We start from the raw sequence: 15,323 nt of genomic DNA on the forward strand, positions 1-15,323 counted from the left end.
TCCTGTCCATGCCTCTTCCAGTGCTGAAATCCTGCAGAAGTCTTTTCTCCCACCCTCCCTGGCCCTGAGCGCAACTTCCAGCCCCTTGAGACTGATATGGACTCTGTTCTGCTCAGTTTCTCAGCCTCCCAGCTGGCTCTCTTACTCAACCTTAAGCTTCTCAACTGTTTTTAAGCCTTTCAGCTGCCAGTTTTCAGGCTCTCAGCTTCTTGCTGCCTTGAGAAAGCCCCTGAGCTGGCATTTTAGAATTGGCCCATGCCTCCAGGGAAGAAGTATCTTTGAGTGCTGAGTTATCTCACTTTTCCATACTTACTTCTCTATAAGATCTAGGCCTCTCAAGTTATCCCTCCTTTGGTATCTCTTAGGTGACTTCAAAGAGGTTTAAAAAAAAATTATTCAGGCGCTTTTGGTTGTTTTTGTTTGGTGCATTGGTCTGCCACAGCTTGTTTTTCTTTGCCAGGACAGGGAGTCTCTAGGAGTTTTTTTAAATTGATGTATAGTTGATTTACAATGTTGTGCCAACCTAGAAGTGTTTTTTTAAGGCTGTTGATAAGCTTGTTGAATTATAGTAAGGCTACATTTCCATTGATGGAGTATTACTTTGTCAGAATTATTTTCATCTTTTTTAAACCTCTGAAAATTTGCTAAGCAAAAAAAAAAACCTTGTAATTTTTATTAAACTTTTTATTTTTTTTTATTCTAATGAGACAGAACATTGTTGCAAAAAATGATTGACCTTTTGCATCTTCCATTTATGATTTGCTTATTAATCACCATGGTTTTTCATTGATTTTTAAGAACTATGTAATGATGCTTTTATTAATAAATAAGAATTTGTGAATTTGAAGATAAAGAATTGTTACCTTAGTGAAGTTAAAAATAATTGGCATTTCCCTTGGTCTTTATAATGTTTCCAGACTTTTGAAGGCAGGGGTTGTGTCTCTTTTGTGTTCTTTTTTGGTTTCTGGTAAGTGGAATAGTCCAGGTTATCATGAAGCAGATTACATTAAAAAATAATGCAGAGATAGGATTAAAAAGCTCTTGAAGATTGTTCCTTATGTTCACTATGAAAATTTTCTTTGGTTATTGATTTATGTTATTTCATTTAGGAGCATGGCCTCAAAGTCTTATTCCATTTTTGAGTCATTATCTTCTCTCTCGCATTGCTTCACATCAGTAATGTAGGATCAAACTCTCCTTTGTGCTGTCTGTCCCACATTTATTAGGGACAAATATCTGCCTCATAAATCTCCACAAATGTAAAAGAGGGATTATGTCTCACCTTCCTCACATGAAACTGAATTAATGTCATTCCTAGAAGTAGCATATAAATGCTGAATGGCAACCTTGCCAGTTGCATTTTAAAGGGGTTTAAGGATAAGACAGTTTTAGACTGACTTCAGAGTTCTAAAGCATGATTACAAAATTTTTAAAAATCTAAAGCATTCTTCATTCACACTGTAACCCAGTGTTTGGATTTTAAGAAATCATCCAGACAGTTTAATTTTTACTCACATTATGAGAATAGTGTCTGAGGATGAGGGATAGTGGAATTTTCCTTATCATATTAGGCATACTTTGTCTCTCTTATTGTGGAAATATAATTTGACTCCCAGAAATGTCCTTGTCTTAGTCACTGCCCTACCTTCCTTTTTTGGTCATTTCATCAACTCTGCATAAGCTATATATTTGCTCTCATGCTTCTGCCTCTGGCCCTTGGGGAATGGTATTCTGAAGAAAAATTGGAGTCTGTGGGGAAGGCTGGTGTAAAAATAAAATCCTCAAGGTGTCAGACCTAGGATGTGGGCCAGATCTAGGGACAGCATTTTTAACATCGCAGATTGCTGTATTAAAGGGAACAAACGAACCTCTCTCTTCTCCAGGTGATAAGGGGGGCAGCGAAACATTTTGAAAAGAGTAGGGACTTTGGATCCAGGCTGCCCTGGGTTCCAAGTCTAGCTGTCCCACCAGCCCTGTGATTAGAGACAAGTCACACTCTGAGCTTCGGTTTACTTGTCTTCATTTGTCAGGAATAGTGATAATAACATGTGAAAGTCTGGTACATGGTGGGTGTTAAGAAATGGGAGATATGATTACATTTTAAAATTTTCTCTCTTATTCTGATATAAGACTTTCCCCCCTCCCTTCATGATCGTGATTCATGGACTAGAGCCAGGTTACCTAGGTGCTGATCCTAGCTCTGCAGTTTAGTCACTGTGTGGCCTTGGGAAAGCTACCTACTTTGTAGCTCAGCCTCCTCATCTATACACGAGGATGGTTTGGATGCCCACCTCCTAAATGTGTTACAGATACTAATATTTGTAAGGTACCAGAATAGTGTCTGGCTAATATGTAAGCACTAGGTAAGAATTTGGCATAAGAAAGTAAACACTCAAAGCTGACATGAATTGGTTACTAGTATTAATAGAAGCAGTGGGATTAGGGTTAGGTCTGGGGCACCATTGTTGTGTGATAAGTGATCGCCCGCAGGTAAGAGAAGTAGACTCACAGGAGTTCGGTGAGATAAAAGTTGGCAGCTCTGAAGCTGTCCCAAGTTCAGATGGCTGCTGTTCATCAGTGGGAATATCAGAGTGGTGGAGATGTTTGCTTTTAGCTCATTCTAATGAAAATCTGCAGAGAAATGTCACAAGAATGGTTTCTGCCGTGTTCTCCACATTAGGAAAAAGACCTAAAGGAATGGGAACATGACTCAGGCAGAAAATACTTCCATGCAATACTCAGCTGACACTGGCACTCCATAATGCCAGATAGCATCTCCTTTTGTTGGTAAATATATATATTTATATGTATATAAATAGTATGTTTCATGTATAAAGTTGGTGGTTGAACAAATCTAAGGATTATTTTCTGAGTACCATTGAATGTCATACCCATAAAATATTTTTTTTTTCATTTGCTTTGAATTAGCATAAATAATACCAGCATTGTCTTTTTTGTTGAATTTTTATAATAATTTTCTTTTATGTCTTACATTTCAGGTAGTGTGAATCTTCACCTAAGGATTTGTTTTAATACAAGTTGAATTATCTGGTGGACTCATAGATGTTTATATGTTGCTGTCCTTCACAGTTCACACTTACATTAAAAAAACAAAAACCCATAGGTACTGCTCAAAGAGACATCAAAGAATTTAAAAGACATTTTAAAGGTGAAACAAACTTGTAGGGGAGACCCAAGAATGTGTCCATGTCTCTAAAATGAGATATGGAATGCTTTTTATGGCAGAGTGATCTTTCTTTCCATCTCAAACATTAGAGGTTTTTTTTGTTGTTGTTGTTTGTTTACAGAGAAAGAATAAAAACAGATGGACTCAGTAATTTCTTAGCATCAACATTGAGGCTGCTTTTATGACTGGGAATTTTTGGAAAGTTCACCACCTCTTGTTTTCTGCAGATTTCCATTGCCTTTGTACAGATTTTAAGTTAAGAGCTAAGATTCACAGAATTGTCTATTTGCAGTAAACGGAAGAGGAAAAATGAAAAGCTAAGCTGTGATCCACGTGTGCACTGTTTTTCTTCTACCTGCACACCCACCCTGTAGGACAGAACAGCTTAGCATTCTACCCCTCAGTTGAAAACCAGAGACTTCTTTTCTTAAGAAATCAAAGTGCCTGCCTGGGAGAGAATGGACTTGATTAAGGGAGTGCATATGCCCCAGTAAAGCCCTTATCTTCTTTCTGTTTGAAGACCCACCCCTGCTCACCCTAAAATAAAGCCTGTCTCTTGTTATGACTAACATTTCCCTAATTTCCCTACACAGACCTCCCTGCCTGCTGCCTTATGCATAGAAGAGACTCTCAAAAAAGCAGAGGAAATCCACACCAGCTCTAGAGAGAAAAGCTACTCTCTTTTTTATTCAAAAATATCTACCAGATATATGACAAGAAACAAAAGAGTGATAAAACAAACAGAATAATTGTCCTTGGAAGAGACAGACTAATTAAGGAACAGAAAAGAATATATGAAAACTTTAGGAAAGTTTCAAGAAAATGACATCTGGAAAATAACGGGATGCATTAAAATAGCAACATCAAAGAGTAAGGAAGAACTCTTGAAAACTAGGGATTGTTTGCTGAAATTAAAATAATTAAATGGAAATCTTGAAAGTGAATATTAGAAATTTCCTATAACAGTGCAAAAAGAGAGGCACAAAACGTATAGGCAAAGAGACAGGCTCAGTCAAGTTCGTCTAATATCTGAATACTTGGAATTCCAGAAGATACAGCAGAGTAAATGAGGAGATGAAAATACCAAATAAATAATAGAAGCCTCTCTTGTGCTCTGGGAAATAATCCAAACCTTTGGACTGACAAGTTCTGAGGACCCAGCAAAATGGATGGAGGCAATATTCTTGTGAAATTTAAGAACACTAAGTATAAAGAAAAAATCCTAGAGAGATCTTTTAGAGAGACATCTAGAGAGAAAAGGGAGATTGTCAAGTCACCATTAATCTTTTAACACTTCTTTGCTTTCTGGTCCAGTAATGTACTTCAGCCTCTGCCCATACTGTTCCTACCCTAGACCTGGAGTCCACCATTTTTCTAAGGAGCTGTGGTTTCTTTTACTGGTGAATGTGTTTAGAAACCAAGATACCCTGGGCATTCATTTTATCTGTAGTATTGTAGCCTCTAGAGGTTTTCAGTAGATAGAGCTGGGTGGGGAGGTGATAAATGTATATATGCTTTATCCCATGATACAAACAAAATAGTTTTACCAAATACCAGTATCACTACTAATAGTAAGTAAATAAGCTAAGTAAAGTTCAGATTTTTTTTGCAAATTTTCTTTGTCCTTAGGATATAAGGTGTTCTAAGGGCTTAAAGTAGAGTGTTCTGTTCAGAGATAAAAGTTTAAAAATAAAGTAAAATTAAAAAAATAAAAAATAAAAAATGTGACTCTATTGAGATAAAAAAAAAATTCTTTCTTCAGTGCAACTATCAATTTGATAATAGGTTTAAGTTCACTTTAATTGATTAAATCTTGAGGGCTTACATTTCTGTCCTGTTAATATTAATTTTTGAATATGTAAAATATTTAAGGGGTTCAGATATGCAAACTATATTAAAAATATACTCAGAGAAGCGTCACTAATAGCTCTGTCTTCTCCATCTAAATACTCCCCAACTCCCTGTTTTTGGTCTATCTTATTTTCAAAAATAAATAAAAGCATATATTTATGTTTGTCCTTTATTTCACAGAACAACACATTATATGTACTCTTATATTTTGCTTTATTCAGTTTATAATGTATTTGGAAATCACTGTTAGTTGTTTGAAATCTTCAATCTGCTTCCCTGGTGGCTCAGAGGTTAAAGTCTCTGCCTGCAATGTGGAGACCTGGGTTCAATCCCTGGGTTGGGAAGATCCCCTGGAGAAAGAAATGGCAACCCACTCCAGTATTCTTGCCTGGAGAATCCCATGGACGGAGGAGCCTGGTGGGCTACAGTCCACGGGGTTGCAAAGAGTTGGACATGACTGAGCGACTTCACTTTCAAACAAGTTCATAGTATTCCATTATGTGGATGAGTAAATTTATTTACTTAGTCTCCTAGATGAGCAGTTAGGTTTTTTGCAGTATTTTTGCTCTTATAATTACTACTGCAGTGAGTAATTTTTACATACATTGCTTTGTATTTCTTCATGGTTAATTCTTGGAATTGAGCTTTCTAGGGCAAAAGGTAAATGTATATGTAGTTTTGTTTGCTAATTTCCCCTGCAAATAGGCTGTATCATTTTGCACTCCCATCAGTAATATGTGGAGTTGACTAACAGATTTACCAATGTTGGATATTTAAAATTTTTTGCCAGTCTCATATGTAGGTAATAGTATCTCTGCGAGTATGCTGTTTGCCTGTTCCTTTAGTGAGACCAAAGGTGCCCATCTTAGATGTTTGAGGGCTGTTTGTGTCCTTTCTTGTGAACTGTCAGTGTCATTTGCTTTTTTTTTTTTTTTTGACTTATGTAGGTATTCCTTTTATAAACTTTCTTATTGCTGTGTAACATATTTATAGAACAAAATGCACAAATATTAAGTGTCTTGCTGTTGTTGTAGTTCACTCAGTTGTGTCTGACTCTTCGCAACCCCATGGACTGCAGCACATCAGGCATCCCTGTCCTTCACGATCTCCCTGAGTTTGCTCAAACTCATGTCCATTGAGTTGGTGATGCCATCCAACCAACTATCTCATCCTCTGTTATCCCCTGATCTTTCCCAGCATCAGGGTATTTTACAATGAGTCAGTTCTTCGCATCAGGTGGCCAAAACTATTGGAACGTCAGTTTCAGCATCAGTCCTTCCAGTGAATATTCAGGATTGAATTCCTTTAGGATTGACTGGTTTGATCTCCTTATTATCCAGTTCAGTTCAGTCGCTCAGTCGTGTCTGACTCTTTGTGACACCATGAATCGCAGCACGCCAGGCCTCCTTGTCCATCACCAACTCCCGGAATTCACCCAGACTCACGTCCATCGAGTCAGTGATGCCATCCAGCCATCTCATCCTCTGTCATCCCCTTCTCCTCCTGCCCCTAATCCCTCCCAGCATCAGAGTCTTTTCCAATGAGTCAACTCTTCACATGAGGTGGCCGAAGTACTGGAGCTTCAGCTTTAGCATCATTTCTTCCAAAGAACACCCAGGGCTGATCTCCTTCAGAATGGGCTGGTTGGATCTCCTTGCAGTCCAAGGGACTCTCAAGAGTCTTCTTCAACACCACAGTTCAAAAGCATCAATTCTTCGGCGCTCAGCCTTCTTCACAGTCCAACTCTCACATCCATACATGACCACAGGAAAAACCATGGCCTTGACTAGACGAACCTTTATTGGCAAAGTAATGTCTCTGTTTTTGAATATGCTATCTAGGTTGGTCATAACTCCTTCCAAGGAGTAAGCGTCTTTTAATTTCATGGCTGCAGTCACCATCTGCAGTGATTTTGGAGCCCCCCAAAATAAAGTCTGACACTGTTTCCACTGTTTCCCCATGTATTTCCTATGAAGTGATGGGACCAGATGCCATGATCTTCGTTGTCTGAATGTTGAGCTTTAAGCCAGCGTTTTCACTTTCCACTTTCACTTTCATCAAGAGGCTTTTGAGTTCCTCTTCACTTTCTGCCATAAGGGTGGTGTCATCTGCATACCTGAGGTTATTGATATTTCTCCTGGCAATCTTGATTCCAGCTTGTGCTTCTTCCAGCCCAGCGTTTCTCATGATGTACTATGCATATAAGTTAAATAAGCAGGGTGATAATATACAGCCTTGACGTACTGCTTTTCCTATTTGGAACCAGTCTGTTGTTCCGTGTCCAGTTCTAACTGTTGCTTCCTGACCTGCATACAAATTTCTCAAGAGGCAGATCAGGTGGTCTGGTATTCCCATCTCTTTCAGAATTTTCCAGTTTATTGTGATCCACACAGTCAAAGGCTTTGGCATAGTCAGTAAAGCAGAAATAGATGTTTTTCTGGAACTCTCTTGCTTTTTCCATGATCCAGCGGATGTTGGCAATTTGATCTCTGCTTCTTCTGCTTTTTCTAAAACCAGCTTGAACATCAGGAAGTTCACGGTTCACGTATTGCTGAAGCCTGTCTTGGAGAATTTTGAGCATTACTGTACTAGCGTGTGAAATGAGTGCAGTTGTGTGGTAGTTTGAGCATTCTTTGGCATTGCCTTTCTTTGGGATTGGAATGAAAACTAACCTTTTCCAGTCCTGTGGCCACTGCTGAGTTTTCCAAATTTGCTGGCATATTGAGTGCAGCACTTTCATAGCATCATCTTTTAGCATTTAAAATAGCTCAACTGGAATTCCATCACCTCCACTAGCTTTGTTTGTAGTGATGCTTTCTAAGGCCCACTTGACTTCACATTCCAGGATGTCTGGCCCTAGGTGAGTGATCACACCATCGTAATTATCTGGGTCGTAAAGATCTTTTTTGTACAGTTCTTTGTGTATTCTTGCCATCTTTTCTTAATATCTTCTGCTTCTGTTAGGTTCATACCCTTTCTGTCCTTTATCGAGCCCATCTTTGCATGAAATGTTCCCATGGTATCTCTAATTTTCTTGAAGAGATCTCTAGTCTTTCCCATTCTGTTGTTTTCCTCTATTTCTTTGCATTGATCGCTGAGGAAGGCTTTCTTATCTCTTCTTGCTATTCTTTGGAACTCTGCATTCAGATGCTTATATCTTTCCTTTTCTCCTTTGCTTTTGGCTTATTTTCTTTTCTCAGCTATTTGTAAGGCCTCCTCAGACAGCCATTTTGCTTTTTTGCATTTCTTTTCCATGGGGATGGTCTTGATCCCTGTCTCCTGTACAATGTCACGAACCTCATTCCATAGTTCATCAGGCACTCTATCTATCAGATATAGGCCCTTAAATCTATTTCTCACTTCCACTGTATAATCATAAGGGATTTGATTTAGGTCATACCTGAATGGTCTAGTGGTTTTCCCTACTTTCTTCAATTTAAGTCTGAATTTGGCAATAAGGAGTTCATGATCTGAGCCACAGTCAGCTTCTGGTCTTGTTTTTGCTGACTGTATAGAGCTTCTCTATCTTTGGCTGCAAAGAATATAATCAGTCTGATTTCGGTGTTGACCATCTGGTGATGTCCATGTATAGAGTCTTCTCGTGTTGTTGGAAGAGGGTGTTTGTTATGACCAGTGCATTTTCTTGGCAAAACTCTATTAGTCTTTGCCCTGCTTCATTCCGTATTCCAAGGCCAAATTTGCCTGTTACTCCAGGTGTTTCTTGACTTCCTACTTTTGCATTCTAGTCCCGTATGATGAAAAGGACATCTTTTTTTGGTGTTAGTTCTAAAAGGTTTTGTGGGTCTTATAGAACTGTTCAACTTCAGCTTCTTCAGCGTTACTGGTTGGAGCATAGACTTGGATTACTGTAATATTGAATGGTTTGCCTTGGAAACGAACAGAGATCATTCTGTCGTTTTTGAGATTGCATCCAAGTACTGCATTTTGGACTCTTTTGTTGACCATGATGGCTACTCCATTTCTTCTGAGGGATTCCTGCCTGTAGTAGTAGATATAATGGTCATCTGAGTTAAATTCACCCATTCCAGTCCATTTTAGTTCGCTGATTCCTAAAATGTCGACATTCACTCTTGCCATCTCTTGTTTGACCACTTCCAATTTGCCTTGATTCATGGACCTGACATTCCAGGTTCCTATGCAATATTGCTCTTTCCAGCATCGGACCTTGCTTCTATCACCAGTCACATCCACAGCTGGGTATTGTTTTTGCTTTGACTCCATCCCTTCATTCTTTCTGGAGTTATTTCTCCACTGATCTCCAGTAGCATATTGGGCACCTACTGACCTGGGGAATTCCTCTTTCGGTATCCTATCATTTTGCCTTTTCATACTGTTCATGGGGTTCTCAAGGCAAAAATACTGAAGTGGTTTGCCATTCCTTTCTCCAGTGGACCCCATTCTGTCAGATCTCTTACTATGCAAGGGACTCTCAAAAATCTTCTTCAGCACCACAGTTCGAAGGCATCAGTTATTTGGCACCGAGGCTTTTTTATTGTCCAGCTCTCACATCTGCACATGACTACTGGAAAAAACATATCTTTGACTATACGGACCTTTGTTGGCAGAGTAATGTGTCTGCTTTTCAATATGCTGTCTAGTTTGGTCATAGCTTTTCTTCCAAGGAGCAAGCATCTTTTAATTTCATGGCTGAAGTCACCATCTGCAGTGGTTTTGGAGCCCAAGAAATTGAAGTCTGTTAGTATTTCCATTGTTTCCCATCTAATTGCCATGAAGTGATGGAACCTGATGCCATGATCATCATTTTTTGAATGTTGAATTGTAAGCCAGTTTTTACACTCTCCTCTTTAATCTTCATCAAAAGCCTCTTTAGTTCCTCTTCACTTTCTGCCAATGGAGTGGTACCATCTGAGTATCTGAGGTTGTTGATATTTCTCTCAGCAGTCTTGATTCCAACTTGTGTTTCATCCAGCCCAGCATCTCGCATGATGTACTCTGCATGGAATTTAAGTAAGCAGGGTGACAATGTACAGCCTTGACGTACTCCTTTCCCAGTTTTGCACCAGTCCATTGTTTCGTGTCCAGTTCTAACTGTTGCTTCTTGACCTGCATACAGATTTCTCAGGAGGCAGGTCAGGTGGTCTGGTATTCCCATCTCTTTAAGAGTTTTCCACAGTTTGTTGAAATCCACACAGTCAAAGGCTTTAGCATAGTCAGTGAAGCAAAAGTAGATGTTTTCCTGGAATTCTCTTGCTTTTTCGATGGTCCTATGGATGTTGGCAATTTGAACTCTGGTTCTGGATTTGGACGATATAATTACCTTCTCTCTGTTTATAGCTTGGGTTTTCACTCTCAGTGATCATTTTTGATGACCAGAGGTTGTTAATTTTTAATGAAATATTATTTAACCATATTTTCCCTGAGGGTAATATCTTTTGGTCTGCTTCGTACATTTTTGCTTACCTAAAGTCTTGATATTATCTCCAACATTGTCTTCTAGACCTTGCATATTTAGGGCTAAGATTGCATCTGAGGTTGGTTGTGCGTGTGCTGTGAGTTAGGGGTCAAGGTTTCTTTCTTTTTCTGGCTATCTGATTGATTCAGCACCATTTACTGCAGCACTCTTCCTTCCCCATTGAATTGCAGTGACATGCTTGTTGTCAATCAGGTGACAGTTTATGTATGGGTCTGTGTCTGGACTGTATTCTCTTCAGTTACTCTTTTTAGTGGCAGACACAGTGGAAAGCTTCAGGGGCTGTTACAGTTTTTCAGTAAACGTGATGTTGACAAATAGTAAATAATTGAATCAAAGCCACATTCTTCTTTGAGCCAAATCCTTGTGTCATTATACTGGTTCTCCCATGTGTTTTAGGAATATAGAGTTCATTTCCGAAGAGCGCCTGGGACATTTCAAAACTTCCTTAGATGAGGAGAATCAGTAAATGAACAAATATTCATTGAGCATTGGCTCTTCTGTGTGCCTGTCACTGTGCTGGGGCCTGGGGAAACAGGGTTGAATGATATAGTTCCTGTTTTTTTTGGTTTTGTTTTGTTTTGCTTTGCTTCTACCTCTCCCTGTATGGTAAAAATGTGGCCAAAAGGTTGTATTTTGTGAATAATGGACAGTGTAAAGAAGTTCATTTCTGCTTATGTTCATCATTATTTTCCTTCTGTCTTCTCTTTGCACCAGAAGTAACATTAGAAATACACATTGGAATTTCTGCTTCCATCAATGATCAATACCTCATTCTTTCTGAGTCCTCCTGGATATAGCACAACAAACAAGCAGAGAAAGGAGTTCTTGGAAGAGCGGGAAGAAGGCGGGCTGCCTAGGGCCCTTGGGACTTGAACAATAAAGCACTGGGATTCCTTGGATGTTCTTATTGTCTCCGATAGAACAAGGGTGCTGCAACCTGGGAACAGACAGGAAAAAAAAAAAAAAAAAAAGCCTGCTTCCTTTAGCCACAGGATGAGGAAAAGAATGGTTGTACAGCTGAACCCTTTTGGTCAAAAACCTTCTTTCTTCTATTTTTGTAGACCTAGCCAAGTTTACTCTGAAATCGGGATGGAAATGCCCTAGAATAGTTAAAGCGGTCTTGAAAAAAAGTGGGGAGGAATCACTCTACCTAATACTTTACAGCTACATTATCAAGACAGTGTGATAGTTGTGGAAGAACAAACAGAACAATGGAACAGAATAGAACCCAAAAATACACCTCCAAAAGTTGTTGTTCAGTCGCTTAATTCATGTCTGACTCTGTGACCCCATGGACTGCAGCATGCTAGTCTTTCCTGTCCTTCACTGTCTCCCTGAGTTTGCTCAAACTCATGTCCATTAAGTTGATGATGCCATCCAACCATCTCATCTTCTGCTCCCCACATCCCTCTTGCCCTCAATCTTTCCCAGCATCAGAGTCTTTTCCAGTGAGTCAGTTCTTCGCATCAGGTGGTCAAAGTACTTTCAGCTTTAGCATCTCTCCTTCCAGTGAATATTCAGGATTGATTTCCTTTAGGATTGACTGGTTTGACCTCTTTGCTGTCCAAGGGACTCTCAAGAGTCTTCTCCAGCACCACAGTTTGAAATATCCACAAATGTGCTCAGTTGATTTTTGACAAAGGAGCAAAAGCAATTCAGTGGAAGAAAGAAAGGTTTTTCAACAGATAGTGCTGGATCCATTGGGAATATAGGTAAAAAAATGAACCTCACCATAAACCTCATACCTTATATAAAAATGAACTAAAGTGGGCCATGGACTTGAATCCAAAGTATAAAACTATAAACCTTTTAGGGAAAAAAGGAAATCTTCATTGTCTAGCGCTAAGGAAAAATTTCTTAAACTTGACACCAAAAGCACCATGCATAAAAAGGAAGACTGATAAATTGGACCACATCAAAATTAGAAATTTCTGCTTTGCACAAGACTGTTAAGAGGATGACAAGACAAACCAGAAGAAACTAGTTGCAAACTAAATATCCCACAAGACAGTATGTAGGGACATGAAGAACTCTCAAAACAGTAATAAACAAAGCAATTCAATTAGAAAATGGGCAAAAGATATAAAGAGACATTTCACTGAAGATGATATACAGATGGTAAATAAGGCCGTGACAAGATGTCAGCATTATTAGTAATTAGGGAAATGCAAACTGAAACTACAGTGAGATATTACTACATATCTACTAGAATGGCTGAAGTGAAAAATGGTGACAACACTAGAATACTAATGAGAATGCTGAGAAACTGGATCACATATGCATTTCTGGTAGGAATATAAAAAGGGTCAGCCACTTTGGACAACTGTGTGGAGGCTTCTTATAAAATTAAACATGCAACTAAACAGGCACGTGTGAGTGCATTCGTGCCAAGTCACTTCAGTTGTGTTCGACTCTTTGCAACCCTATGGACTATAGCCCACCAGGCTCCTCTGTCCATGGGATTCTCCAAGCAAGAATCCTGGAGTGGATTGCCATGCCCTCCTTGAGGGCATCTTCCCAACCCAGGGATTGAACACGTGTCTGCTTATGTCTCTATCACTGGCAGGCAGGTTCCTTATTACTATCACCACCTGAGAATCCCTGCAACTACCATATGACGTGGTAATTGTACTCTTAGGCATTTATGCTAGAGAAATGAAAACTTGTATTCACACAAAACTTGTATTACAGATATTCATAGAAGTTTTTGTGTTGTGTACAAAATTTGAAAACAACCTACCTATCCTTTAGCAGCTGAGTGGTCAAGCAGACTTGGAGGTTGGTGGGATACCACTTAGCCAGAAAGAGAGGCAAATTATTGATATATGAACTGAGTTGGATGAGCCTCCAGAGAATTATGGTGAGTAAAAAAAACTAGTCCCCAAAGATGACATAACTGTATGATCCTATTCATGTAACATCCTTGAAGTTGTGTCATTATAGAGACAGAGAATAGACTAGTGGTTGCCGGGGGCAGGGACAGCAGTGGGAGAGTGGGAGGAGTGGGTCTGACCATAGTAATGCAACAGGAGGGATCCCTGTGATGGAACTGTGCTGTATCTTGACTGTCATTTTCAATATCTTGTTTGTGATATTGTAAGAAACTCTGAGCAATGGGAAAATGGGAATGCTGTGTTCTTTCTTACAACTGCATATGAATCTCCAGTTATCTCAAAATAAAGTTGAATTGAAAAGATATCGATGCACGATACTGGATGCTTGGGGCTAGTGCACTGAGACGACCCAGAGGGATGGTATGGGGAGGGAGGAGGGTTCAGGGTGGGGAACACATGTATACCTGTGGCGGATTCATTTTAATATTTGGCAAAACTAATACAATTTGTAAAGTTTAAAAATAAAATAAAATTAAAAAGAAAAGAAAAGATAAGTGTGGGACTTCCTTGGTGATTCAGTAGCTAAGACTCCATGCTTCCAATTCAGAGGGCATGGGTTTGCTCCCTGGTCAGGAAAATTCCACATTCTGTGTGGCTATAAAAATTAAAAAATAGATAAATGTTGCTTGGTTTAGTGTTGGGCTAAGATTCTAATACATCCTTTTTAAAATTTTTTATTAATTTTTTTATTGAAGGATAATTGTTACAGAATTTTATTGTTTTCTGTCAAACCTCAACATGAATCAGTCATGTTTATAAATATATCCCCTCCCTTTTGAACCTCTCTCCCATCTCCCTCCCCATCCCACCCCTCTAGGTTGATACAGAGCCCCTCTTTGAGTTTTCTGAGCCATACAGCAAATTCCCATTGGCTATCTATTTTACATATGGTAATGTAAGTTTCTATGTTCCTCTTTCCATACATCTCCCTCTCTCCTCCCCCTCCCCATGTCCATATGTCTATTCTCTATGTCTGTTTCTCCACTGTTGCCCTGTAAATAAAATCTTCAGTACCATTTTTCTAGATTCTGTATATAAGCATTCGAATATGGTATTTATCTTTCTCTTTCTGACTCACTTCACTCTGTATAATTGGTTCTAGGTTTATCCTCATCAGAACTGACTCAAATGCGTTCCTTTTTATGGCTGGATTCCTTTTATTTCTTTTTCTTCTCTGGTTGCTGTAGCTAGGACTTCCAGAACTATGTTGAATAATAGTGATGAAAGTGGACACCCTTGTCTTGTTCCTGATCTTAAGGGGAATGTTTTTCAGTTTTTCATCATTGAGAATAATGTTTGCTGTAGGCTTATCATATATGGCTTTTACTGTGTTGAGGTAGGTTCCTTCTGTGCCCATTTTTTGAAGAGTTTTAATCATAAATGCAGAGTACATCATGAGTAACACTGGGCTGGAGGAAGCACAAGCTGGAATCAAGATTGCCAGGAGAAATATCAATAACCTCAGGTATGCAGATGACACCACCCTTATGGCAGAAAGTGAAGAGGAATTAAAAAGCCTCTTGATGAAAGTGAAAGAGGAGAGTGAAAAAGTTGGCTTAAAACTCAACATTCAGAAAACGAAGATCATGGCATCTGGTCCCATCACTTCACGGGAAATAGATGGGGAATCAGTGAAAACAGTGTCAGACTTTATTTTGGGGGGCTCCAAAATCACTGCAGATGATGATTGCAGCCATGAAATTAAAAGACGCTTACTCCTTGGAAGGAAAGTTATGACCAACCTAGATAGCATATTGAAAAGCAGAAATATTACTTTGCCAACAAAGGTCCGTCTAGTCAAGACTGTGGTTTTTCCAGTGGTCATGTATGGATGTGAGAGTTGGACTGTGAAGAAAGCTGAGCACCAAAGAATTTTGAACTGTGGTGAATTTTGCTTTTGAACTGTGGTGTTGGAGAAGACTCTTGAGAGTCCCTT

The 15,323-nt window shown here is 39.1% G+C and overlaps 1 protein-coding gene across 5 annotated transcripts in view; it reads left to right on the top strand.

The window, feature by feature from the left end:
- GPR63 (G protein-coupled receptor 63) overlaps window positions 1-15,323 on the top strand; it is a 127,703-nt gene that overhangs the window by 78,566 nt on the left and 33,814 nt on the right. The gene's annotated exons all lie outside the window — the stretch shown is intronic.

The sequence above is a fragment of the Bos grunniens genome, chromosome 9 (genome assembly GCF_055505025.1).
Source record: "Bos grunniens cultivar Pamir isolate PY7600 chromosome 9, Bosgru_T2T1.0, whole genome shotgun sequence".
Taxonomy (NCBI): Eukaryota; Metazoa; Chordata; class Mammalia; order Artiodactyla; family Bovidae; genus Bos; species Bos grunniens.